The sequence below is a fragment of the Macaca mulatta genome, chromosome 18 (assembly GCF_049350105.2).
Source record: "Macaca mulatta isolate MMU2019108-1 chromosome 18, T2T-MMU8v2.0, whole genome shotgun sequence".
Lineage (NCBI taxonomy): Eukaryota > Metazoa > Chordata > Mammalia > Primates > Cercopithecidae > Macaca > Macaca mulatta.
This window is the reverse complement of record NC_133423.1, coordinates 79,261,167-79,289,070: the sequence shown is the minus strand read 5'-3', so window position 1 is coordinate 79,289,070 and position 27,904 is coordinate 79,261,167. Positions and strand designations below refer to the sequence as shown.

Here is a 27,904-nt window from a genome sequence, read left to right as displayed (position 1 = left end):
TAGGTGAATGGCTAAACTGTGGTCCATTTAGACAATGGAATATTGTTCAGTGTTACAAAGGAATAAGCTACCAAGCCATGAACACACATGGAGGAAATTTAAGCGCGTGTCACTAAGTGAAAGATGTCAATCTGAAAGGCTACATAATGGCAAAAACTGCTATTGCTTTTGCACCGACCAAATATTTCATTATTCCAACTACATAACACTCTGGAAGAGGCAAGACGATGGAGACAGTAAAAGGATTAGTGATTGTCAGAGGTTAACGGAAAGGGAGGGATAAACGGGCAGAGCACAGAGGAGGTTCTGGGCTGTGATCTTATTTATATGATACTCTAATAAAGGATGCATGTCATTATAGAGTTGTCAAAACCCACAGTAGGTGTAATATGAAGAATGAACCCTGATGTGAACTATAGCCTTTGGTGATAATGATGTGGCAATACAGCCTCACGGATTATGATAAATAAGGATACTGTGTGTGTGTGTGTGTGTGTGTGTGTGTGTGTTGGCAGGAGGGTGTCAGGAACTATATGGGAACTCCGTATTTTCTGCTCATTTATGTTGTGAAACGAAAACTGCTCTAAAAATAGTTTATTAAACACTGCAATACTGTTTAGAAAAATAATTGGAGGGAGAAAAACTGTCATAGCTCGAAAACTGTAAAGTAGAATAAAGGTAGGACAGGAGAGAAATGTGTGGGGTGAATTCAAATTAAAGGAATGGTTATTATACTCTACTATTTCTGAATATTTCCTTTCTAGAGTAAAAATTTTTTAAAGTATGAAATGGAAATAAGGGAAATGGAAGAAAAACCTCTTGGCAAGTTATTATGTTTATGATGGGTATGAATCACAGCCAATAAAGAAACCATGGTGAAGAATGAAGTCTTCAGCAATGTGTCCTATGGGAGAGCTGCAGGACAAATTGCTGCCAACTAGGAGAACAAATTGCCACCTGGCTGGAAGGAAGAAGAAATCACTCCTCCTCCAATTTCCCGCTCTGAAACCAGACTGAGTGGCAACTGGGAGAGGAGCAGGATGACAGGTCCGTTTGCCATGGGTATCAGTGGATTCAATACGGATGCTCCTCACAGTCCTGGTCTAGTGCCATTCAAGGTCACAGGCCATGGTTCCCCAGAGCCTGATTGCCCCCACCCTCTGTGATAGACCCTGGCATGCTAGGTTATGTCAACAAATGGTCACTGGGGAAATGCTTGTTAGCACTGAGCCGAAGATCACTGTTGGCCACAGAAAAGGTGTTTTTCAAAACTACAGGGATGGCAACACGCATGGAAAGGTAAATCACACATGGACTAAGAATGAAAGTGTAAATGGCTCTATGGTCCTGGCATCTACAATTAAGTGTGTGCTTAGACTTAAGGGCTGCAGTAGGAGCTGGAACCAAGAATAAGTGTTTATTTTTTATTAAAGAAGGGATGAAATTATTATTGGTTTAGTCAAACAATGCATATATTATACCAAATTACAAGATCCAGTTAAATAAACCAGAATGAATAAGAGGTTGTCACGTTAAAGATGGATCTGTAAGAATTAGCAGTTCATGCTGCATTTAAAGGTAAAATTTTAAGAAAAAAACATAGTGGTCTGACATTTAATTATTTCAATTCAAAAGAACTAGCACGGCAATAGTTGACAGCAACACAACATGAAAATAATAATTACAAAAAATTTATGTAAGACTTCAGATTAGCCATGCCAGGCACATTATGTTCATTAATTCGTTTAACTCTTACAACAGCCCTATGAGGAAACTGCCATTATTATCCCTATCTTCCAGAGAAGGAAACTCAGGCACAGTGGTGCTAAGCTGTCCACGGCCACATGGCTAGAGAACTTTAGACATCTGGCATTGTTTTCCCATGTTGAGATGAAAAGATCCTGGGAATCTGGAATCTATTGGCATCATTAGCTACACTTGTGGTTGCTCATGTCTGGACACTTTCCATAAAGTTCCCAGCTTGGACTTTATAGCTGTTGACTGAGGTGAAAGTATTCTTCTAACATCGCTAACTGTATCATCACTTAAGAAGTCCACACTCTTAGAGACAACACACTACAGCGCACACTACCTACCCCGCCACTCTCTGTTCTTCATTCACTAGTTAACAGACATATGTTTATCACAAAAAAAGTTTGTTCTTTTTTTTTTAAGACAAGTCAGGGTTTTTATCTTTGTTGGGTCTCTGTTGTAGAGTTCACCTCTTTACGCCATGGGATTAGATCAAATGACAGACTGAAGGACTCTCAGAAAGGCTGATAGGCTAAAAAGAAACCAGACAGGAGGACTTGGATAGGTATCTTCCTACCTCGCCAATTGAGAAATGGGTACAGATTTTATTCACATATCGCTTTAGGCTACAACTTTATTTCGGATGACCTAGTGGTAACAACGCCACACAATGAGCCACTGGTGAGGAAGGGTGTCTGCAAATGAACTTGCACCAGGACAAAAGAAGCAAAGAGCCGTGTGGATCTCTTCAGCAAGTAACTGTCAGGATCTGTTGGTACATGTGTGTATACATGCATTATATAACCATGTGTACTTCACGTTGAAGTATATTATACAAATATAAATAATATAACAATAATAGTCATATTATATAAATATAATAAAAATTAGTCTTTCTCAAACTTACAAGTTGAAAATCAAGTATTTGGAAAAGATTGGCTTTCTTTTAAAACACGTTGAAATAACATGTATTACCATCTATGATCACTTCAAAACCATGACACAAATGTCTTGCATGATAGTCATTAAGTTATAATAAACAAGAGAATCACAATGATGTTATTTATGGCAACAAAGTTCAAGGAATCATAAGTTAAACCAACATGTGAGATTATAAAAAACACCCAATATCCTTATATATTAAATAATTTTTATTTTCAGAACTAAAAAAATTTAGAAAAGAGCCTGCTGTTTTCTGGAGAGGGCATGAATACTAAAGTTTTCTAACTGTAGAGTGTTCAGTGGATCAAAAGGAAACATTTTCCTACTCTAATCTCAAAATAATCTCTGGTTAGTAAGCATTATCCTTATGTGCTTGGAAGCCATTGTTTTTGTTCTTAGCCAACAGGTATTTTACTATGCTCCTGGGCAAACATCACGTGCCAGCTGGGTGAGGGCAGAGTTTTATGCCTCTTCTATTCTAACATCTCCTGGTAGAAAGTGCCTGGCATGTGGTAGGCACTCACCAAACATTTGTTTGTTCTTATTCTGCTTGTCTGATTAATCTTAATACCTTATTTCCTGATCATAAAAAACATATGATGAACATAATTGTGCAAGACAGAGGCATGACAGACAGACAGATGGACACTGACTGATGCATGTCTAATGACCCTGAAGATTCCAGCTCAGTGCTTGGTGACAACTCACACATTTCATGGCTTAATCCTGTGGTCTACCACTTTTCAAGTTGTTGAAAGAAAAAGACCTTGGAAGTTGAAAACACCTAACCACTTCATAGGTATATATGTTTTATTTCTGAATTTTTCTTTTTCTTTTTGAGACGGAGTCTTGCTGTGTCACCAGGATGGAGTGCAGCAGTGCGATCTCGGCTCACTGCAACATCCACCTCCCAGGTTCAAGCAATTCTCCTGCCTCAGCCTCCCAAGTAGCTGGGACTACAGGTGCATGCCACCATGCTCAGCTAATTTTTTTTTTTTTTTTTTTTTTTTTAGTAGAGTTGGGGTTTCACCATGTTGGCCAGCATAGTCTCGATCTCCTGACCTCGTGATCCACCCACCTTGGCCTCCCAAAATGCTGGGATTACAGGTGTGAGCCACCGCGCCCAGCCTATTTCTGATTTTTTTCTAAGTGATAAAGAGAAATAAAAAATATACATACACACACATATACATATATTTTAAAACAACTTCGTTCATAACTTGAGTTTAACATTATTCATATAACAATATAACAGCCCTAGAAAAAAGCCTTTGGGTCGATCTTGAAATGCACTTAATCATCACTGTCTCTCATTACATATCTGGCTGGGGCACCTTCCCTAAGTCCCTTGGATATCGTTCCCACCAAGGAAAAACATGAGCTGTTTCCTCCTTTCCCTCTCATTTTCTATCAGTCCCTGAGCCTGCAGCAGGAGTGCCCCATGTGGATCAGTTCCACGGTGTTTTTAGTGGGCTCCTCTGAACACACACTGTGGCAAGACCTGCACGTACGAGGCATTCTGCCCTCCAAGATCCACCTGCAAATAGATCCCTCCTGAAAAACACCCTCCTCTTGGGAGTAACCCACAGCTCACGTGGGCGCCTAACGCCATTCCCCAAACCAACTGAAGATTTTAAAACACTGAAATAAGTCAGCCATAAAAATAATAGATGTAGTATCTGTCATCCTTAGTAATATTTTGTTTAGTTTTATTTCTCACATCACGGCAATATGAATCCAGAGGGACTGGAACCAGGGACGGTGCAAGAAATATGAAACTGGTACAATCCATAGTCAAGCAAGATGGGAATAAAGTGACATTAGTGATAGTGGGTCCCTACTCACAGCTGCCTCATGCTGCTGAATTCCACATGTGCACATTATCTGGAAATTTGATGGTTTCAAAAATGTCACTCTGCAGCAAGATTAAATTGGTATACTGTTGATCCTCTATCAGATTACAGATATAAGTGAGAAAGAGGAATTTTTAATGCATGTCATATTGGAACACTACCTCCAGTTTCCTCCTGATGTTTGTTAAACTCACTAAAATAATTTTGGAATGTCTCTATCTAATAAAAACAAGGCAAGCCACTGATGTCTGCACATAGGACAATGGGGGCCTGATAAAATTGCAGATTCTGGATCCCACTGTAAGCACTGACATTATAAAATCCAAGTGACCCCTTGGATGTGCAGAATTAGGTATTCAAGAATCTCATAAACACAAAGGATGAAAAATTTTTTTAAAAGACCTTTCTATTCTAAGTTAAAAATATAGATGTTGATTAATTTATGTGTGAGTAAATAGCTCCTGTTTGTTAAGGAGCCCTGGTAACTGGCATGGAAAGCAGTAACTAAGAGAGGTTGCTTCAGGTGCATGAATGATAGCCCAGAAAGGGATGTCCCTCTTTGGAGGACCCAGATCCCATTCACTGGGCAGAATGGTCTCCTGAAGGCATCCACCTACTAATCTTGAAACCTGTGAATATATTTTATTAGGTTGGTGCATAAGTAATTGTGGTTTTGCCATTAAAAGTAATGACAAAAGTTGCAATTACTTTTGCACCAATCTGGTACATTACTTGGCAAAATGAAATTAAGGTTGTGGTTGGAACTGAGGTTGCTAATAAGTTAACTTTAAGAAAGGAAGATTATCCTAAATTATCCAAGTGGGCCAGTGTTATCACATGACACCTTAAGAGGCAAAACAGCAGGTCAGAATGATGGGTGTGAGAAGCACTCAACCCACCCTTCCTGTCTTTGGAGATGAGGAAGGGGCCACAAGCCAAGGAATGTGGGTATTCTCCAGAAGTGGAAAAAAGGCCAGGAAATGGATTCTCTCTTACAGTCCCAGAAAGGAACATAGCCCTGCTGACACCTTCACTTTAGCCAAGCAAACCCTGTGTCAGACTTCTAACCTACTCAACTATAAGATAATTATGTTGCTTTAAGCCACTAGGTTTGTAGGAATTTATTTACAGCAGCAACAGGAAACTCATACAAGGCATATAATCAAAGAGTATTCAGAATTTTAATATTTTATTACCTATAGGCATTTCTGTGGTCATTTGACTAACCATTTGGCTTTTCTAAAACACCTATCGATCAACAATTCTTCCCAAAACAGGCCTACATTTTCTTGTTAACTTATCCTAAACAACTGTCACTTTATTGTAAAAAATGCCTTTTTCTCCTAGGAAAAATACAAAAATCACACTTTAAAGATCTTTAGCCCTGATTCTGAATTTCTTGTTTCACAGATATAGATCTCAAGATGAACCAGCTATACTGCAGAACTTGAGTACACTGGTAGTGAAAGGTTCTTACTTGTTAATAAGAATGTAGGAAGCAAATAACTTGGCCTTTACATGCTATTTATTTCTGTGTGTGTATGTGTGTGTGGGGATATTGGGGGTTAGGTGGGAATGATGGGGAACAGAAGGGATTATTTTTTCAAAAATTAAAACGAAATCTCAAAAGTATCACCAAAGTTGTGTTATGTTAATGAAGTGATGCATTTTTTTCCCCCACACATTTGCCAGCATTTGCTATCTGTTACAGAAATGTTCATCACTCTGATGGATAAAAAGATGGCATCTTATCATTCGTTGATTTGCATATACTTGATTATATGTGAGGCTTCACATCTTTTCAAATGTTATTCAGCCTATATTCCTGTTCTGTAGTTGTCTGTTTATATATTATATCCCTTTTTCTATTGGGTTGTTATTTTTGGTTGATGTCTACATATTCATTACATTTAGGCTACTGATACTTTGACATATAAATATTAGAAATGTTTTCTCCTAAGCTATAGCTTGTTTGACATTTTGTGTATGGTATCTTTTGGTATACAGAAATTTATAATTTTGATATACTCAGATGTATCAATTATGTCTATTATGATTTTAGGACTTTCCCTACCCTGAGGTCATAAAGATATTCTCTTATATTTCACTATTTACCAATGGCCTTTCTCTGCTTAGTGAACACAGACAAAGGGGATGAGCTAGCTGCTGGCATGTCAGGTAAGCAGACAGCAGGGTTATCAAGGGTGAAAGTGGCTGATGTGAGCCTAGAAGCAATGGCTGACCCACTTCAATGAGCACCCCTTGCGGTCAGATTGTAGTCTCTAAGTGCCATTTTCCAGTAAAAGAAACGAGGGCTTATTAGAGAAATGGCTGATTCCAGCCATGGGGCAGACAATACAGAAGATGAGCTGAGAATATCCTGTTGTACCAGAAGCTCTCCAAAGTTTTGGGTTTATGTTAAAAAAAATACAAGAGACAACTTGAATGAACTCCTACTGGCCAAAGGTGAGATACTGTGAACATCTGAACAGTAATTACTCTAAAATATTCAAACATATCGTGTATGTTAAAATCACTGAGTTGATAATGACACTACTGGTCATTTTACAAAGTCCTAAGGCACCAACTCATTCTGAAATTGGTAAATAACAAGAATAAACTTCAGACATTTATCTTGAGTTTCCTATATAAACTGCATTTCACAGTAACCTAGCAGGTGAGTAGAGAAAGACACTTAATAAATACAGAAGGAATGACAGAATTAAGATGTCACCATTTTGAAATCCCTAATAAAATAATGGATCAGGTAATCATCATCAGTAGCTTAAAAAACCATTAACTGAAGGGCTGATGTGGAACTTTATAATGGATGGATGAGGTTGGAAAAACTGCAACTCACTAATCAATTTCAACCTTATATGCTTCCTAATGTAATGTAAGAGGAAGTACAGAACACCACTTATGAAAAATTCTTACCAAAACAAGAAAGTTGAATCAATTAATCCTCTAGTGCTAGCCCCAGTTCACAGGAAGTCCAGATAACCAAGGGACATGTTAAATGACACCATAAGAATGCATCAGCGAGTTTGGAATGTGGGGGAATTCTACAGGATGAAGGGTTTATTCAACAAATAAGTAAGGTAGGGATGAACCATATTATTCCACATAACAAATAAGGAATCATATATAAAAGGTTATGTAACTTGCCCTGGGTCACAAATGAATCAAGTGTGAGATCAGAACAAAAATCCAGGTCTCTGTTACTTTTATTCATTTTTTTTCCCCAGCACATTCTGACCAGGATGGCTGGCTTGACAAGCTCACAGTCAGAACCAACTTTCAAACAGGCAATCTGGTTTTTGCAAATTTCAATGGCGATCTGTAGAGAAACGAATTGAGATGCACATGCTGTATGAAGCCACTGAAGAGACTGTTCCAAATGTATAGTTCAAAACATAACAATAAGGCTGACTTTTGAAAACAGAAAAGTAGCTTCATTTGTAATTGAGTGTTTCATCCTGAAAGAGGGTTCTCCTTTTCCTCATTGACTGTCTTTCCCCTTTTCTTGTGATTGAAGAGTCACATGATTTAAATAAAAAGAGAAAACCGGAGCCTACTCAGGTGATAGTTGCATGATTCTTAGAAGCAAATGACACAGACACAAAAGACAATTTCCTGCAATGTACAGCAGACTTTCAAATTATCTTTCTCTAACTAATTCGTGTTGCAGAAAAGTGGGGTTTCATCATTAAAGAAGCCATCTGCTTATCTGGGAGCTGTCTGGCCAAAAGTGCTGGCAACTTTCAGGGAATACCTACCAAGCAGGCACTGCACTTTCTTTTGATTTCTGAAATGAGGAGAAAGACTCTACCGTACTTCTCCCCAACCCAAGGAATTCAAACACAATGACCTAGTCTGTGTCATGCAATGGATGAAGCTTTTCACTCACATCAAAGAGTTAAGAGAGAACAAACACTAGGTAGAAAGTACTTGAAAGCTATCCTTGTATATACTATACATACCAAGAGAAAATTTATGGTTTTGCTTAATTTCTCAAATACCTGTCACTCCCCCCACCATATTAAATGTCATGAAAGCTGACATATACTGGCATTCGACATAAACCACAATTCCTAAACTGTGTGAAGTGTTATCCTGAGCAGTCTGAACAGATCAGACTTCTGTGGGGAGGGGACAGCAAGACTGAGTCCAAAGCATCTTCAATCAGACGCAAATTTCTTTTTCAATCATGTAACTTTGGATTGTGCTGGTGGCTGGTGATAGGCATGCTGCACTGCAGAAGGGTCTGTCCGCTCACTTTGTCACAAGGAGAGCATGTGGAATTTCATTATGCTCATGATGCTTGAAGACATAATTCTTTGAAAATAATTCTTAGTCCTTTAAAAATAAATAGTTCTTTAAAAACTATCTGTAGTATTTGAGGTTGACTTAGATTAACAGAAAATAGAAAAGCTTTTGTTAATCTATCCAACTCTAGGTCACTGACTTGATGCCTCCTTAACATTTCATTTTGATAAGACACAAGAATTAACTCCTGACTCTTAGAATTACTACCATATGCATATGCATTTCAGTTCATTTATAATTAGTTAACCAGTTTTTATTTATTCCTTCTTTATTTATTTTTGAGAAGGAGTCTCGCTCTGTCTCCCAGGCTGGAGTGCAGTGGTGTGACCTTGGCTCACTGTAACCTCCACCTCCAGGGTTCAAGCAATTATCCTGCCTCAGCCTCTTGAGTAGCTGGGACTACAGGCATGTGCCACCATGCCCGGCTAATTTTTCTATGTTTAGTAGAGATGGGGTTTCGCCATGTTGACCAGGCTGGTCTCGAACTCCTGACCTCAGGGTGATCTGCCTGCCTGCCTCAGCCTCCCAAAGTGTTGGGATTATAGGTGTGAGCCATTGCACTAGCCTATTATTTATACATTTTTCAGATGGCAGTCTCACTATATTGCCCAAACTGGTCTCAAACTCCTGGGCTTGCAATCCTTCCACCTCAGCCTTCTGATTAGCTGGGATTAAAGGTGCAAACCACCACGCCCGGTTCAAAAAATTCTTAGAAAACTAAGTAAGGTATAAGCTGCCTATAGTGAAACCCTGGTATCATTCTGTGGAATGCCTTGGAGGCAAAGCTGAGAAGTGGGTACATAATTCGTAGAAAAGGAAAGTCCTGCTGAGCAGGAGAATAATATGATAGAAATTACACTTTAGGAAAACTGATTTTCTCTTTTCTCTTATCTCCTTCAACCTCCATTAACCACTCTCTATCCCCGTTCAGGTGAAAACCTATTTCAATGAGTAAATAGCAATCAGAAGAGATCCCGTCCCCAGCCCCCATACTCTGTCAGTTCCAGCTTTCCTTATGCAAGAGATGCAAACTTTCTAAAATCTTGGCTTATATGTATGATGGAGAAAGCACGTCATCTACTTTGTAGGGGGTTGATGAAGATGAAATGAGAATATATGTAAAGCACAGTTCCTATACCTGGTAAGGACTCAACAGATAGGAGGGAAAAATGAGACAAAAACTTTCCCTCACAGTTTAATTCTGTTTTAAACAGCACTGTGCTTTCTTCTTGGATATCTGGATACACATGAAAGATGCCTTTTCCCGTACTCATTCCGTTAAATCAACCAAAATCTGGCCTGAAAAAACCTCCACGCTTGCATCCTTGAGTTCTTATGGACAAACCACAACCTATGTCAGTGTTAAAAGAAAATCTTTAGCGAAATTAAATTTAATGGAGTTTAATTGAGCAAAGAATGATTCTTGAACTGGGCAGTCTCCCAAGCCAAAGTAGGCTCAGAGACTCCAGTGCAGCCACGTGGTGGAAGACAATTTATGGGCCAAAAAAGGAAAGTGATGTACATACAGAAAACTGAAGTGAGGTACAGAAACAACGAACTGGTTACAGTGTGGTGTTTGCCTTACTTGAACCCAGTTTGAGCAGTTGGCCACCTTTGGCCAAAACTTGGTGATTGGCATAATCACAATCATTGGTAGGTTACAGTCTGTTTACCCTTCCATTTAGGTTACAGTTCACTATGTACAGGGAAACCTATAAGCCAAAATTAAAATATGTAAGGAGGAAGGTTTAGGCTAAACTTGATTTAGTATCAGCAGACTGAAAACCTGAGCTAGGAGTGTGCTATAACAATAGCCAAGCCCCAGACAAACCCAGCACCAGACTTCATCCACTCAGGCAAACAACTGTCCAAACTATGCTCAAATAAGGCAAGTACCAGGCTGTAACCAATGGAGCTGTTGTACCTCACTCTTGTTTTCTGTGTGTCACTTTCCTTTTACCATCTATAAATTCTCTCCAACCTCATGGCAGAATTGGCTGTCTCTGAATCTGCTCTTAGATTCTGAGGGCTGCCTGATTCACTAATCATTTTTCCTTGCTCAATTAAACTCTGTTAAATTTAATTTGTCTAACATTTTTCTTTTAACAATCCATTCAACATTGCACAAGCATCCCCTGTGAGCTCAGCGTTGGGCTAGGTACTTGGGATGCAGGGTGATGACAGCCCTGGCCTCTGAGAAACTCACAGGTACTGGGATAGACGGCATGTGAAACCAACCACCACAGCGACAACAATACAGGCTCTACAAAGTGTCAGGGAGCACGGGCAAATTCATGAGTAAACTTTGGGTTATAATTTGGATAATGCTTTTCTTCATGACCATTGCTATCCTAGTCTTCCTTGACAAATCCCTGCAATTATATTTGCAAAATAAACACCCTGTCAAATCTGCAATAGTTCAGTGGGAGGAAAAACAGAAAAAAAAGAGACTTCAATTCTCAGTTGTGTCAAGTGCCTCTATTTTTTCAAGGGCAATCACTTGACTAGTATTTCATCTGATTATTCTCATTTTGTTCACTGAGATCTCACCTCATAAGGGTTTTGTACAGTCTGTTGATGAAGACACTGCCCTTATGCTGATGGTTCTCATGAATGATTAGAAACGAAATGTAAGGTTTAATAACATCCATCAGCACATAAACACTTACATTTAGTCCAAAGAAAACTTAGGTATTACGAGCATCAATTCAGTGTAATTCAATGGTAATTGAATTAAAGGTAATTCAATGGGTGACCAAAGAAAACACCCCCATTCAAAGCAGATCTGCAATTACAGACACGGGTGTCAAAACAGATACCCAAGAGTTAGATTAAGTCTTGGCTCTTTTTCTCAAAGGAGTCTCATTCAGGAGGAACTACAGCTTTCCTCTTTCCTAATAAGCTTTCCTCATTTAGTGGATCCACCCACTACACACTGTGTTTTATCTTGATTCTCTCCTTGACAACTGGTTTTAAGTGGGACAGGTACGCATAAAGAATGCCCCAATCCTGCTGGTGGAGGTAAGGGAGGAGACCACCCCTCATATTGTCTTACGCCCAGTTTCTGTCCCCAAAGAAAGAAAAAGTAAAAACTAAAAGGCAGAAATGAAATCTACAAGCAGACAGCCCGGTGCCATACCCTAGGCCTGGTAGTTAAAGATCAACCCCTGACCTAATCGGTTATGCTATCTATAGATCACAGACATTGTGTAGAAAAACACTGTGAAAATCCCTGTCCTGTTCTGTTCCCATCTAATTACCGGTGCATGCAGCCCCCAGTCACGTACTCCCTGCTTGCTCAATTGATCATGACCCTCTCATGCGCACCCCCTTAGAGTTGTGAGCCCTTAAAAGAGACAGGAATTGCTCACTCGGGGAGCTCGGCTCTTGAGACAGGAGTCTTGTCGATGCCCCTGGCCGAATATGCCCCTGGCCGAATAAACCCCTTCCTTAACTCCGTGTCTGAAGAGTTTTGTCTGCGGCTCGTCCTGCTACAGAGGCATAAATTTCTTAGCCTTTTCAAAATAGCAAAAGAAAAATGAATCCCTTTGTGGGATATATGTGTGTGTATGTGCTGAAAAGTAAGAGTACCTTATGACTGTTCTGTGCTATATAAAAGAACTTTGATAAATGGCTTGCATTATGTAATGTCTGCATGCTCAAAAAAGCAAGTTGGTACACAGTTTGAAGGACAAAAATTCAGAAGCACTAAAAATACTTTAGAGTTTGGAAGTCATCGCTCATAGTTTTCACATTTTCTGGGTCTTGTTTTTCCCTTCCTCTCTAATCTTTTATCTCCTTCCCCTTTAATTCTCACCATGTTTCTTCAGCAACTTCATATTAAAATTTGCAATTCTTTATAATGATCTAGTGATTGTACCATGCTGTAAAAGAAAATCCTAAGCTCCCCACCGGTTTGTGGACAAGAGGAACTCAGAAAAATCTTAAAAATTGTCCTGAGTTCCTGGATGTGATGGGAAGGGAGGTCAGACACACCTTGTTATAGCGCCCCCTTTTGGAGTTTAGGCACAATAACTGACCAGCATTAATGTTAAAATAGAGATCGTTAAGATTGACAAAACACACTCTTTACCGTAATAATATATCAAATTATAAAGAGTACCTAAGGCAAGGGTTAAGTCATGCCTGCAAGCCACTGATTTTGCTAAACGAGTCATACTGTGGCTGACTCTGACATAGCATGCTGATCTTAACTTAAAACATTCCTTTCTGCTAACTCCAAGTTTTTAGACAAAGTTTTGTTCCTTTAACCAATTGCAAATTAAAGAACCTCTGAATTCATCTGTTGACTTGTAAGCCTCCACTTCAAGATATCCCACCTTTACGGGCTAAACTAATCAATATCTTCCATGTACTGATTTATGTCTTTGCCTGTAACTCCTTCCTCTCCAAAATGTAGAAAGCCATAATCCGACTGTCTTGACTTTGTCAGGACCTCTTTAGACTGTGTTTCCTTGGGCCATGGTCACTCGTATTGACTCAGAATAAGCCTCTTCAAAATATTTTAGAATTTAATTTTTCCATTAACAGTGCACTGGTTCCTCAATGTACACTAACGTGAGCATCACGTTAGAATTTGCATAAACACTGAAGCTAGAAACAATGCCTTCACCAGAAGCAAGGGGACTTCCCATGCCCTGCAAGTCTCCACGATGTACTGCGTGAGGCAGGGAGCTCCATCAGTTTCCCTCCACACTCTTAGCCCTCCACACTCTTTGCCCTCTCAGGAAAGAAATTCTGGCTATGATCATTCATGGAGAGGTTTTATCTTTCTGAGTTCTATGAACCAAGAGTCACTACTCTTTTCCCAAGAAAATGTTCTGAAAAAGTAGGCAAAGAACCTAAATTCAACTTATTCTTTGGCAGCAGCACACCAGTGTTCCATGCAAGAACTGCCAAGAGAAATGTCAAGGCAGGCACTGCTCCTTTGTATGCGTGTGTGTTTTAAACACGTAGAAAGTTCTGACAACCGTTACCTACGCTTCATGCACAAAACTAGGAAAGGAGAAGACAGACAACGACTGAGAATCAAAAAATCTCTTTCCTTTGAGCGCTACACTGACCCTCTCCCATGGCTTCCCATGTCCCCACAAGAGTGCAACAGATAATCTGCTGTTTATTCAAAACCACCTACAGAAGTTAATAGACAGTTATAAACTAATTGAGTGCCTCTGTGGTGCCATCTCCCCATTCATCTTCCTTATTCAATTTAACTCCCTTAGTCTTCCATAAGGCACAGTGTCCCTGCTGCTCCAAACAGTCGCTTGCTGCAAGAAAGGCCCTAGAACAACAGGAAGCTAATAGTTTAACCGTTCCTCTAAATTTGTTTGACAAAACTGACATTTAGTGCATTATGTCACATTGCTGGTAATCTGCAATTTACCCCTGGGCGTGCAGTGGATGCTCATTTTATTTACCTCTCATAGTTAAAAGCGTAATTAATATTCCACTCTGTAACAAATATTAGAGATTTGACAAACATTGTAATTTAAATTCCCCATTATAGCAAACATTAAAATCAAACATCTTCCACACGCCCCACTGCATAAAGGACACGTGTAGCTGTAATTTAACTTTTTAGTTTTTAATACCACAAACTAATTTCTGCTGTCAGTTTAATAAGCTGGAAAACACAAATCTTGTTGCTCTCTATGTGGGCACGGGCTGGGAGAGCTGAACCGAAGGGAAACAGCGCACCAATTTCTTTCAAAACATATTTCTAAATGCGCCAAGCAGATTGTATATCTGTAATCTTGTAAATACAATGTGATACTATGGATCCCTGATACCATGTGAATGGTTAAAAAAAAGTGCAAAAAGAAAACATTTCAAGAAAGAAAGAAATTAATCTGACATTTTCTGAAGTAAAGGTGTACATGTGTAGTGATGTATGAAAATATACGAATACTGACCACAAACAAAACAAAACAACACAAAGCCTCACTGGGCATACTGAGACTCAGCTATGAGCAAGGTGGTCTTCACAATGTAAATTGGTGCCAAGGAGTCATTTCTAGGGCACCAAAGGTGGAACATGGTAGCCAGCCTGCGGAAGGAGTTATCAAAGAGACAATATAACCATTCTAATTCATGCTAATTTTCACTGGTATCTCAGCTTCATCAATTTTATATGACTGATTAAAATTGCTATGTAGAATACCTTTAGACAGCTAAAACGGCTCGTTAAACAAGGAAGCTAGCTGGGAATTACTAGTAATGTAACAAATTTGTATACTAGGAATTTGATGTCTTTAGAAAGAATGTAGGTGGAATATTTGTGTTTAAACTCCCCTCCTCCATCAGAGCTGAGCACAGGGGGAAGAAGGAAGAAATGCCTAGATCCCAGGGGCTCCGGTTCCTCTGCTCTTCCTTCTTGATACGCAGAAACCTACTGACTTGCCGACTTGTGTGCAAGACTTCATTAGTCACTGCCAACTTCAATCTGTCTCGGTTATTCTACATTCAGATCCCAGGAGGAAGCATACTCTCTGCTGCAATTTCAGGTTAAACCAAAGATAAACTGATTCACTTTAGAAAACGACAAGCCAGCATGTTCCAACTTAAACCAACATCTCACAACACAGGAGAAAGTATGTGTAAATATTATTAACCTTGCCACAGTATTAAATGAAAGAGATAGAAATTTCTAAGGAAGAGAGTTTCAAAATGGACTAAGAGTTACTCTACGCAAAGCTATTTCCGTAAGCAACATGGTTCTAAAGTTCAGCACCGCCACTTCCTGTAAACCAGCATATATGCAAGAACCCTCCCTCCACAGATTCTCCAGAGAGGGGAACCTTGCACTCTCTCAAGAATCCCATCAGCTGCACTGGACGAGTTACTTGATGACTCTTGCTGAATATTAATAGTATATTGGTTAATAGCATTTAAAATAAAAATCTTGGCCAAAAAGAGCATCCACTTCTATGAAATACATGTAATTTCCCATAAAATGCCTAGGCATGCCCCATGGAAATAATATGTTACCATATGACTCACAGGGAGTGTGTCAACAGTTGGGAAAAATACAAAAAATGAAATGTTTGAAAGGGGTAACCAAACGAAAGATTTGGTCTTTCAGAAACACAAAATAGGAAAAACGATCAAAAATAAATTAAAACAGGTATATGACCACCCCAATCACAATGAATGAGAGAAAAAGTATCAAAATGAAAGGTATCAACAGAATGTGTTTTCTTTGCCTTACGGGATGAGGAATAACAGGTTTTACATATCCGAACTGCTATTACCGTTATATGTAGATATGACAGACTGTGGTTCTAGACTTGAACAAGTTATCTGTTATTGAGATTAATTAAAATAGGATGCCATGATCCCTTTCAAATAAAAATTCTTGTGACTCAAAATTTTAGTGCACAAAAATGTATACCTCCACATATTTGAAGTCATTGGGACAATTCCAGATATACAGGATATGCATAAACAGACAATCCTGTTGGAAAAAAGTTAAAAAAAAAGAGAGAGAGAGAACCGGGGTTAAAAAAAAAAAAAGAAATAGAATGACCAGGTTTTTATGACATCTGTAAAAAGAAGGGAAAAAATAAAAAAAATTAAAGAAATACAGGTTTCTGCAACAAAACCAATTAATATGAAGGGAAAGGAGAAGACCGAAAGAGAACTGCACCCTTCTGTGAAAGGCCCTTACACCTGCGCTTTAGCTGGAAGGAATCACAGAGAGAGCTTAGGCTAGGGAAACCTGGATACTGACAGACAGGGGGCTGGGTTAAGTGAAATAGGTTAAATAATGATTATTCCAAGACTTTTTCATTCAAAGCAGCCCAGTTACTCTGCATCTCAAGGAACCAGATAAGAAGCACCAGGTGCCTGGTGTGGTGATCCTGTAATCGCAGCACTTTGGGAGGCCAAGGTAGGAGGATCCTTTGAGCCCAGGAGTTCAAGACCAGCCTGGGAAAAATAGCAAGACCTGGTCTCTACAAAAAATGAACAAAAAAAGTAACTGAGCATGGTGGCATGAGCCTCTACTCTCAGCTACTCAGGAGACTGAGATGAGAGGATCACTTGAGCCTGGGGGATCGAGGCTGCAGTGAGCTGAGATCATACCACTGCACTCCGGCCTGGGAGACAGATCTCGTCTCAAAAAAAAAAAAAAAAAAAAAGAAAAGAAAAGAAAAAAAAGCACTCGGTAGGACTTAAGGAAAGAATTAAAGCAAGGAGAGAAAGAATAACTGAGTCTTAAAATCACAATGACTCTGAACAATTGTCTATCACACCAGGCACATGGGAAAATAGGCATACTTCCAGAAATAAGGGAGATGCTTTTATAAGCATCTTCATGAAATTTTGGAAATGGCAGATTCTTGAAAAGTTCCTGCCAAGCAGGAGATGGTAAATAAGAATTATTGCATAATATTTGTTATTACTATCTTAAAATATGTTTATACCATTGACAGACTGTTTATGTGGTGCTTCACCTTTATTGTATGATGTGGAATGAAGAAATAACTACTTTAGGGTTCTCACAGGTCACCTATTGCTATTGCTTCCCAATGCTGTCCCTCGACCATGAATTTTCCTATTCATTATTTTTCAGAAACCCAGTTCTGGATGTAGGGAAGGTATTTTTAAAAAAATGTTATATTTTGGCCGGGTGCGGTGGCTCAAGCCTGTAATCCCAGCACTTTGAGAGGCTGAGACAGGCGGATCACGAGGTCAGGAGATCGAGACCATCCTGGCTAACATGGTGAAACCCCGTCTCTACTAAAAAATACAAAAAACTAGCCGGGCGAGGTGGCAGGCGCCTGTAGTCCCAGCTACTCAGGAGGCTGAGGCAGAAGAATGGCGTGAACCCGGGAGGCGGAGCTTGCAGTGAGCTGAGATCCGGCCACTGCGCTCCAGCCTGGGCGACAGAGCGAGACTCCGTCTCAAAAAAAAAAAAAAAAAAAAATAAAGGTTATATTATATTTTATCCTATTTGCTCAAGTTAATAATGTGGTCTAAATGGTGTTAGTCAAAGATAGTCAAGCTTGGTCCTATGGAAAAGTGGATTCAAATCATTATCAAGGATGGCTGGGCACAGTGGCTTACACCTGTAATTTGGGAAGCCAAAAGGGGGCAGATCACTTGAGGTCAGGAGTTTAACACCAGCTTGGCCCACATGGTGAAAACCCATCTCTACTAAAAAAAAAGATTAGCCAGGCATGGTGGTGTGTGCCTGTAATCCCAGCTACTCAGGAGGCTGAGGCAGGAGAATCGCTTGAACCCGGGAGGCTGAGGGTTGCAGTGGACCGAGATCGCGCCACTGCACTCCAGCTTGGGTGACACAGAGAGACTCCATCTCAAAATAAATAAATAAATAAAATCATGATCAAGGGCGTTCTGAATTTCATATCAGAAGTACAAATCAACTATTGAAAACTTCGTCTGCATTTAAAACTTCAAAGAGACAGGGTCACTGCAGAGAAGAAGAAAAATCCATTAATTGATAAAGAAAACACAGAATACTATAACATACAAAACTATCACTTAATGAAACCTAAAGTTCTTTGCCATCATGGGTCATAACTAAACATTTTTAAAAGAATTTAATAAATGAAATTGGAAACACCATTGCTCAAATTTCCAAAGCTGTGGTTCAGAAACTGCTACGTAATATTGTCACTATGGTACTATCGATACAACACCAAACAGAAGCAGACATGTATAGGAATCCAGAGTCATATATATTTTTTTTAATTTTCTAAAATTTAAGTTTAGATTTCTTGCAAAACAAGTTTTTATAATAGCTTTAGGGGTACAAGTGGCTTTTGGTTCCATGGATAGCGATGAAGTCGGGGATATGAGTGCACCTGTCACCAAAACAGTGTACATTGTACCCCAATAGATAGTTTTTCATGCCTCACTCCCCTACCTGCCCCCTTCTGAGTCTCCAATGTCCATTACACCATTCCATCTGCTTTTGCATAGCTTAGCTCCTACTTATAAGTGAGAACATGTGGTATTTGGTTTTCCATTCCTGAGTTACTTCGTTTAGAATAATGGCTTCCAGCTCCATTCAAGTTGCAGCAAAAGACATTATTTCATTCTTTTCTATGACTGAGTAGTATTTCATGGTATATAAATATTTATATAAATATTATTTATCCACTCATCGGTTGATGGACATTTGGCTTGATTCCATATCTCTGCAAGAGGGAACAGTGCAGTGACAAGCATATGTATGCAGGTGTCTTTTTGATGTAATGATTTATTTTCCTTTGGTTACACACCCAGTAGTGGGACTGCTGGATTGAATGGTAGATTCACTTTTAGTTCTTTGAGAAACTGGAGGTCATAATTTCATGCAGTGACCACAGTGAGATTTTCTGCACTCTTCATGAAGAGCTTTCATGTGCCCTTTACGAAGGGCTGTTGCTGTAAGATCCTGGCTCTCATTCTACCAACTGTCACCACCAGAAGCCCCCTGCAGGTGTGAACTGGCGTTTCAATTATGGCAGGATGCTAGTAGCTTTGGGAATTCTTTCTCCATCATTTTCTGGGCCTGAATTTATAGCATGATTTAATTAATCCCCATCCTAAAGTTTAACACATTCAAAAGCAGTACAAAATGGGTGACAGTTAAATATCTGAACCCTAGGAATCTCCTCTTACGACTTTTGTCATTTGTGAAATATCAAAAGAATGCTGACAAGGAGTCCAGTTTATGAGATCACACATACTTCCATTACCTTCTGCAGCTTGTTCACCTCTGCAATGCCGAGACCTTACCATATCAAGGTCATGCTGTTACCCTTCATGTGTAAGAATGATCCTCACAGAATATACTAAGCATAAGTCACCTCTGTTATTTTTGTGATCAAACATCTATAACAAAAAACTTTAAACCCTATGATGAAATGTTCATGACTCAGGCAAGTGGACAGGATGCCCCGTCATGCTTTGTGTCAAGCTCTGTCCATCATATCATGCTCGACAGTGCTGCATGTTATTTGGCAGGAACCCAGACTAAACATACAAGAGCTTGAGTTCTCTATTTTCGGGCTGGTTTTCTGGAATACTGCAAGAAGCCCAGCAGATGAGGAGTTGGCCTAAAGGTGGCTAGGAAGAATGTCCATGAGATCTGAAGAAGGAAATTGGAATGAAGATGGTTGGTGGGCAGGGGAAGGAGACAGACAATATGCTTTTGTTTTATATTTATTCAGTATACACATTAGTTAAATTTTCAGAAACCAGGTCTCACTCTGTCACCTAGGCTAGGGTGCAGAGGTCAGCCATAGCTCACTGAAGCCTTGAACTCCTAGGCTCAAGTGATCCTTCTGCCTCAAGCTCCTGAGTAGCTGGGACTACAGGCATGCATCATCACACTCAGCTAATTAAAATTTTTTTTTTTTTTGCAGAGACCGGGTCTCACTATGGCACCCAGGTTGGTCTCTGACTTTTGGTTTCAAGCTATCCTCCTGCCTTGGCCCCGCCCAAAGCACTGAGATTACAGGCATGAACAACTGTGTCCAGCCATAGATAATTTTACAATTTCTTACATATGTAAATATGTCATTGTTGCATACGTAATTCATGTGTATGTATACACACACACTGGGGAGTGACAAATAAGCATTACATTTATAATTAAGAAATATAATAATTACTAGAACTAATCCTCAGTAGTGAAGAAGGCAGTTTCCGGGCCTGTTGGTAAGTGTGTTACCGGCAGGCCACACCTGTATTGCCACCTCTGGGGTTGCAATGGCACAACGACATTCTCTCCTTGGACCTGCCCATTCCTCACCTGCTCATCTGTCTGTCCAATTTCCATTCATCCTTTGAGACTTTTCCTCTCGGAAGCCATCTTGGTCCTCCTTCCTACCAGGCACAGGCACCTGGTCCTCTTTTGCAGTCCTGACTTGAACTGTTTGAGATGACAGTTTCTTTTCTTTATCTTTGCCCATTCATTCAGCAAAGGTCTTGACATCTTCTGTCCTGGTCTCTCTTCTCACCCAGCTCACCCTACAGCCAGTCATGCCCATCATTCCCTCACAAAACCCTCAACTCCTCAGCCTACCCCTGACACCTGGTCACAGCCCTGCACCGAGTCCCCTCTCCTCTGGCTGGCACAGCCATGCCGACGAGTGCATGGCCACGGTCTCCCGCGAGCCCTTCATGCTGCCTGGGAGTTGTGCTGCCCTTCCCAGTCCATTCACCCTTCGTTTTCACTACAGAACAATTTCATGCCTCCCCCTGTCTCCTCAGATCTCTCGCTCCACATCTTCACTCTCAGCTGATGACCTTGCTTCCTGTTTCATTGAGGAAGATGAGTCAATCAGGAGAGACCTGGCCAGGCGCGGTGACTCACGCCTGTAATCCCAGCACTTTGGGAGTGTGAGGTGGAAAGAACACGAGGTCTGGAGTTTGAGACCAGCCTAGCCAACATGGTGAAACCCTGTCTCTACTAAGCATACAAAAAATTAGCCGGGTGTGGTGGCAGACTCCTGTAATCCCAGCTACTTGGGAGGTTGAGGTAGGAGAATCACTTGAAACTGGAAGGCGGAGGTTGCAGTGAGCCGAGATCGTGTCACGACACTCCATGCACTCCAGCCTGGGCGACAGGGCGAGACTCCGTCTCAGAAAAAAAAAAAAAAAAAAAAGAAAGAAAGAAAAAAGAAAAAAGAAGAGAAGAGACCTACACAGGCTTTCCCAAGTTTCTCCACCTTCCACCCTGTTCTGATGCTGAGATGACTGTGCCACTGAGATGGGCCCTCCCCCATGCCCCACATTTCATCTCTTCCTGTTGTGCAGGAGGCTGTGTTAGCAATTCTCTCTATTCCCACCTGTGCAACTCTCCTCCGCTTATTTCTCCAGTTGGTATCCCATTGCTCTGCTGCTTTCAGTAGCCGAAGTCTTCTAAAGAGCTATTTATTCTCCATCTCTAATTCCTCTCCAATTTTCTCTGGAACTCGTTCCAGTGAGGACTTTGATCCTATCTGTAACAACAAGTCTGGATTTCTTGTGACCTCCATGTTGCTAAATCCAATGGTCACTTTTTAGTCCTCACCTTACGTAACGTGCCAGTAGCATTTGGTCAAGATGAACGTTCCTTTCTCCTTAAAACGCTTTATTTACTTGGGAAGCATCCTTCCTGGTTTGCCTCTACAGCACTAGCAATGCCTTCAGCTTGCTTTGCTAGTTCCTCCTCAACTCCCAAACCTTTTAAAGCAGCAGTTCCCCCAGGGCCACTGTCTGTACACCTTCGGAACATCATATAATCTCGTTGTTTTAAATATCATCTTGTGAAAACTCCAAATTTTATTTCTCTAGTCCAGGTCTCTCCTTTAAACTCCACAGTTTCCTATCCACCCATGACCTCGGCTTTCCCACTTGGATTCTGTGATAACTTCCTAGGGCTGCTGTAAAAAGTACTCTCAATTGGATGGATCAGAACAAGTGAAATTTATTATCTCACAATTATAGAGCCCAGAAATCCAAAATCCAGAGGCTGGTAGAGCCATGCCCCCTCTGAGACCTGTAAGGGAAGGACCCTTCCTTGTTCTTCCAGCTTCTGGTGGCCCAGATGTTCCTTGGGTTGTGGCAGGACCCCTCCAATCTCTGCCTCTGTCCTCCCGCAGCCTTCTGCCTGTGTCTCTTCACATTCTCTCCCTGTGTCTAAATTCCCCCCGGCCCAACCCCTTGTTTTGTGAGGCAGAGTCTCTCTCTGTCACCCAGGCTGGAGTGCAGTGGTGCAATTTCTGCTCATGGCAAACTCTGCCTCCTGAGTTCAATAGATTCTCATGCCTCAGCCTCCCAAGAAGCTGGGATTACAGGCCCTTGCCACCACGCCCTGCTAATTTTCATATTTTTAGTGGAGACAGGATTTCACCATGTTGGCCAGGCTGGTCTTGAACTCCTGGCCTCAAGCAATCTGCCGCCTCAGCCTCCCAAAGTGTTGGGATTATAGGCATGAGTCACCTTGCCTGAGCACCTTTTTTTTTTTTTTTTTAAATTTTACTTCAAGTTCCAGGATACACGTGCAGAATGTGCAGGTTTGTTACATAGGTATACATGCGCCATGGTGGTTTGCTGCACCTATTAACCCATCATCTAGGTTTTAAGTCCCACATGTATTAGGTATTTGTCCTAATGCTCCCCCTCCCTTACCCCCGACTCCCGACAGGCCCTGGTGGTGTGTGTTGTTCCCCTCCCTGTGTCCATGTGTTCACATTGTTCAACTCCCACTTATGAATCTCAACATGCTGTGTTTGTTTTTCTGTTCTTGTCCTTACAAAATATTGGATTAGGGTGTACCCTAATTGCCCCATTTTAAATTGATTATCTCCCTAAAGACGATGTTTCCAAATAAGGTCACCTTTGGAGGTACTGGGGGTTAGGACTTCAACATCTTTTTGGGTGGATACAATTAAATCCATCACAGATGTCAAAGAGACATTTCAAATTTCTCAGTCCCCAAACAAATCCTGAATTTTTAATTTCCCCTCATTTCCCACCCGGACCTCATTTTCCTAGTTTCCTTCTCAGAAAATGGCAAATCCATCTTTGTAGTTGCTCAGGCTGAAAACCTCAGAGACAGCCTTGATTTTTTTTTCTTGACACTTCAATCTATCAGCAAACCCATTTGGTCCTACCTCGAAAATACACCTGAAATCTGCCCGTCTCTCTCCTGCTACCACGTGGGACCAGCCATCACTGCCTCTGGCTCACAGTGTCCGTGCAGCCTCCTCGTTTGTGTCCTTGCCTCCTTCCTTGCTATCTCTTGGTCTATGCTTAACACATCAGCCACACTTAGTCCTCCAAAAGGAACCGGAGACAAGTACAGAAAACTCTTCTGTTCTACAGTAGAAAGCAGACAATGTCACTCCTTTTTTCAAACCCTTCCGACGGGACTCCATTGCACTCAGAAGAAAAGCTAAAGGCGTTTACAGCAGGCCCTGTGCCCCCATCTGACTTCACTGGCTTCCACACCAGCCCGGACCTAAACTGCCGACACTCCTTCCCCTGCTTACCCTGCTCCAGCCACAAGGCTCCTTGCTGTCCCCTCCCAGAGCACACATGCTTATGCTTTCCTGTATGCACTGCTGTCTGCTCCCTCTGCCTCGAATTTCTTTCACCTGATATTTTCAGGGCTTCCTTCCTCTTTATGAATCATGGGCTCAAAAGTAAGGCCTTGGCAGGATGCAGTGATTCACACCTGTAATCCCAGCACTTTGGGGGGCCAAGGTGGGAGAATGGCCTGTGGCCAGGAGTACTAGACCAACCTGGGCAACATAGTGAGATTCTGTCTCTACAAACATTTTTTTTTAAAATTAGCTGAGGGTGGAGGCTTGCACCTGTGGTCCCAACTCAGGAGGCTGAGATGGGAGGATCACTTGAGCCCAGGAATTCAAGGCTGCACTGAACTACGATGGCACCACTGCACTGAAGCCTAGGTGACAGAGTGAGACTCTGTTTTAAAAAAAAAAAAAAGAAAAAATTGGCCTTGCCTGGCCACTCTACTTACAAATCTCACTTACCCACACTCCCTATCTACCTTCCCAGCTTTATTTTTCTCTGTAGTACAAACTACTTATTTTCATTACATTCTATCTCCTCCCATCAGAAAGCAAGCGCCCCAAGAGGAGAGATTTTGTTAATTTTGTTCTCCAAAGCTTAGAACCTTGCCTGGCTTATCACAGCTGCTCATGTGGAATCTGTTAAATGAATGAAGAGATACATATTCAGCATGTACCTGTGCACTAGCCATACTGAGGGTGTTTATTGTGGGATTGAGATAACTTGCTTGCACGGAAAGAACTGTGTACAAGTGGTGTGGCTGACGGGGGGCACGCATCAGGTTGGGGCCTGCAGGAGTCTGAACGGGCTCGGCTTACGGTGATGGTTGCTGACCATGCCCATCGTTTGCTGCTCCCTGAGGTTCTAGACTCTGCTCATCTCCTCTGACCTCGGCACTCCCTGTTTCTCCTACTATAAAGAATGCTTACAGTTTTCTTTTTAAAAAAATATAGCACCTAATTTCTGAATATTTGTTGGCAAATATATTTCTTTCAAACTGCCAAACATTTTTCCTAGCTTTACAACACACCAACACACACAAACACACACTTTTTTATTCAGCAACCTCATGGCTGGTGCAGGGATAATACTGGCACTTACTGATTCACAAAATCCTCTCTTTGGGACTCCACTCTACCTATTTTATTTTTCCTGTGTTAATAAATTGTTAAAATACAAGAGCATGCAATATAATTTTTCTAAAAATAATTCATTTTCATTGCATAAAATCTAAAAAATAGAGAGGATCTAAGAAAATACAAATCATTATTTTACTATTCAGAATTGCTAACACTTCAGAGTATTCCTATCCAGTCTTTTTTATACATTTGTATTTTAAATGACATTTGGATTTTACTGTACCACTTATTTCATGATTTCTCCACGTTATAAATTCTTTTTCTGAAAACACAGGTTTTAATGACTAATCACACTTAATGAAATGTGCACCATTATTTATTCATGTCACCATTATTGGAAATTTAGGTAGTGCCCAAATGTTTCACTGTCATATACAATCCTGTGACCATAAACCCTATCTATAATCACTGCATCTGAAAATTCCCTTAGAAGAAATTCTAAATATATTAATTTACCTGAGACTCGTGTTTGAGTAGTGGTGCAAGCTATAAATTGCTTCCCCCAAAATTGTATCAATTTCTATTCTTACCAGCACTTACACAAGGATGCCCTTTTCACTGTATCCTAAGTGGATTTCAAAAGTTCTCAATGTGATGTGATACACAGCATTTAACTTTGAAAATTTCCATTTCATTGCTTATTAATGAAGTTATGCAGCTTTTAATACATATATTGATCATCTGCATCTTCTCTTTTACAAACTAATGGTTCATGTCCTTTGCCCATTTTTCTATTAAAGTATGTGAATTTGAATGGATTACTTTAGGAGCATCAGTCATTTGTTGCTTATTAAAACATTCAGGGCCAGGCGCAGTGGTTCAGGCCTGTAATCTCAGCACTTTGGGAGGCCGAGGTGGGCAGATCACGAGGTCAGGAGATCGAGACCATCCTGGCTAACACAGTGAAACCCCATCTCTACTAAAAGCACAAAAAATTAGCCAGGTGTGGTGGCGGGCGCCTGTAGCCCCAGCTACTTGGGAGGCTGAGGCAGGAGAATGACATGAACCTGGGAGGCGGAGCTTGCAGTGAACCGAGATGGTGCCACTGCACTCCAGCCCGGGCAACAGTGCAAGGCTCCGTCTCAAAAAAAAAAAAGAAAAAAAAATTCAGCCTTGACAAAGTCATTTTGTGCCTCCAGTCTTCTCTCTCCCCCTCATCTTACTCTGCATTTCTCTCTACTTCCACCATTACAACAGCCATTTCTTGGTGCATCTTCAGTTTTTGTTCATCTTCATGCATCTTCTCTTTTGGTCCATGGTAACCTCTCTTTTCGCTCAACTCCAAAGCAATCATTATCCTCAGCTCATCCCTTATTTTAAATTAATCACCTTTCAATATGTATATGTTCTTATGAGATCCATTAGGTTACAGACCATTTCCCGCATTTCACAGACCTCACATGCTGCCACCAAAGAACAGTGATCCTCATCACTGGGCACTCCAAATACGCCGTAATGCCGAAATATCAGTGCTGGCTTTAAAAACGTTAGCAATTTTCCTCTCACTAAATTTCATTTTGTCTAAGAGGGAAAATGCCATCAAATGTAAACAACTCTCAGATAATAGAAATTCATTATGCAACTAGATAAGATTATTTTATATTACATAGTACAAGCTGACACTATGTCCTGAGATGAACAAGTAAGTAATTCTGTATGAAAGCTAGCAGTGTGTAAATGGAAGTATTTCTGGCAGGCATGATATCCACTGAACATGTGTTATTGGTAGTGGATGTGTCAAATTATTTTTCTAACTCAAGCATAACATATCGTTCCAAATATAACTATATGTGGAGTACAGCAATACAGCACATTGCTGTACTCTAAAATGTCAAAATATTGAAAGTTATAAAGTACATGATCAATTAAACATATAATAAAGAAATAAAGAAAGCAAACCCAAAGGACTCGGTGTAGTTTATTTCTAGTGATGAAAACCATATGCACGTTTGGTATATATCTCCAAAAATAAAATCATAAAAATATAACCTAAGGCCATACCTGGATGTAGGGATAATAGGGATGTTTGTTTGGAGAACTCACATAACAGGGTTTTTTTTTTAGTATTGAATTGTTAAACTTGATATATTTTCCTTTCATGTGCAGGAACAGAATTTACAGCAGTGAGAAATGACTGTTTCTTTGCATATTAAGTAAATAGTTCTTAAAGCTTTCTATTTACTAAATGTTTTAATATTTCAGCTTTGAACTTTAGATCACATTCTTAATTTTTCTATGATGAACATATTTTGTTCCTAAGGCTAGAACGACTGTCTAATTGTCAAGTAAATTAGAGAAGCTGAAATCATTTAGCCACACAATATTTTGTTTAGCAGTGTAAGAGAAACGCTATAAAGAAAATCTAAGCACTTAGCAGAAACTTTACCAGTAAAATATCACTTTATGTCTCCAAATGCATACGAAGCAAACAGAATATGGCATGTGCTGATAGCCCAAACTCTTTCCACACTCTGACCAGAAGTATCACAAACCCTGACACACTAGAGAGAAAACGCGAGCCTGTTAATCCTCAAAAAATTTGTTTTGTGATGGGAAGTGTTAGGGTTTTTTTTTTTTTAGTTACCATATATGGCTTACTTATGAAGAAGGACTCTCAATGCAGTGATTTTCTGTATCAAGTCCAAATGTGATTGCTGAACACTCCTAAGTGGTGTGAAGAACGGAGAAAATGGCCCTCCTAGCACGTGGCTCCCCTTCTTACGCTAATGGGGCTCCTCGTGGAGGCAGCTGTCCAGCTCGGGTCATCTCCCTTCAAATTGGAATCCGTTTTCTCCCCCAAAACTCTGACATCAAAGTACAGTCTTCATTTTT

The 27,904-nt window shown here is 40.4% G+C and overlaps 1 protein-coding gene and 1 long non-coding RNA gene across 51 annotated transcripts in view; both read right to left on the bottom strand.

Moving 5' to 3' along the window:
- Positions 1–27,904, bottom strand: part of PTPRM (protein tyrosine phosphatase receptor type M) — an 829,686-nt gene that overhangs the window by 175,068 nt on the left and 626,714 nt on the right. The gene's annotated exons all lie outside the window — the stretch shown is intronic.
- Positions 22,850–27,749, bottom strand: LOC144336487 (uncharacterized). The gene is made up of 2 exons (XR_013408333.1): positions 27,459–27,749; positions 22,850–24,139 (listed from the first exon to the last, which is right to left on the bottom strand). It is a non-coding gene; the product is annotated as an uncharacterized LOC144336487 (long non-coding RNA).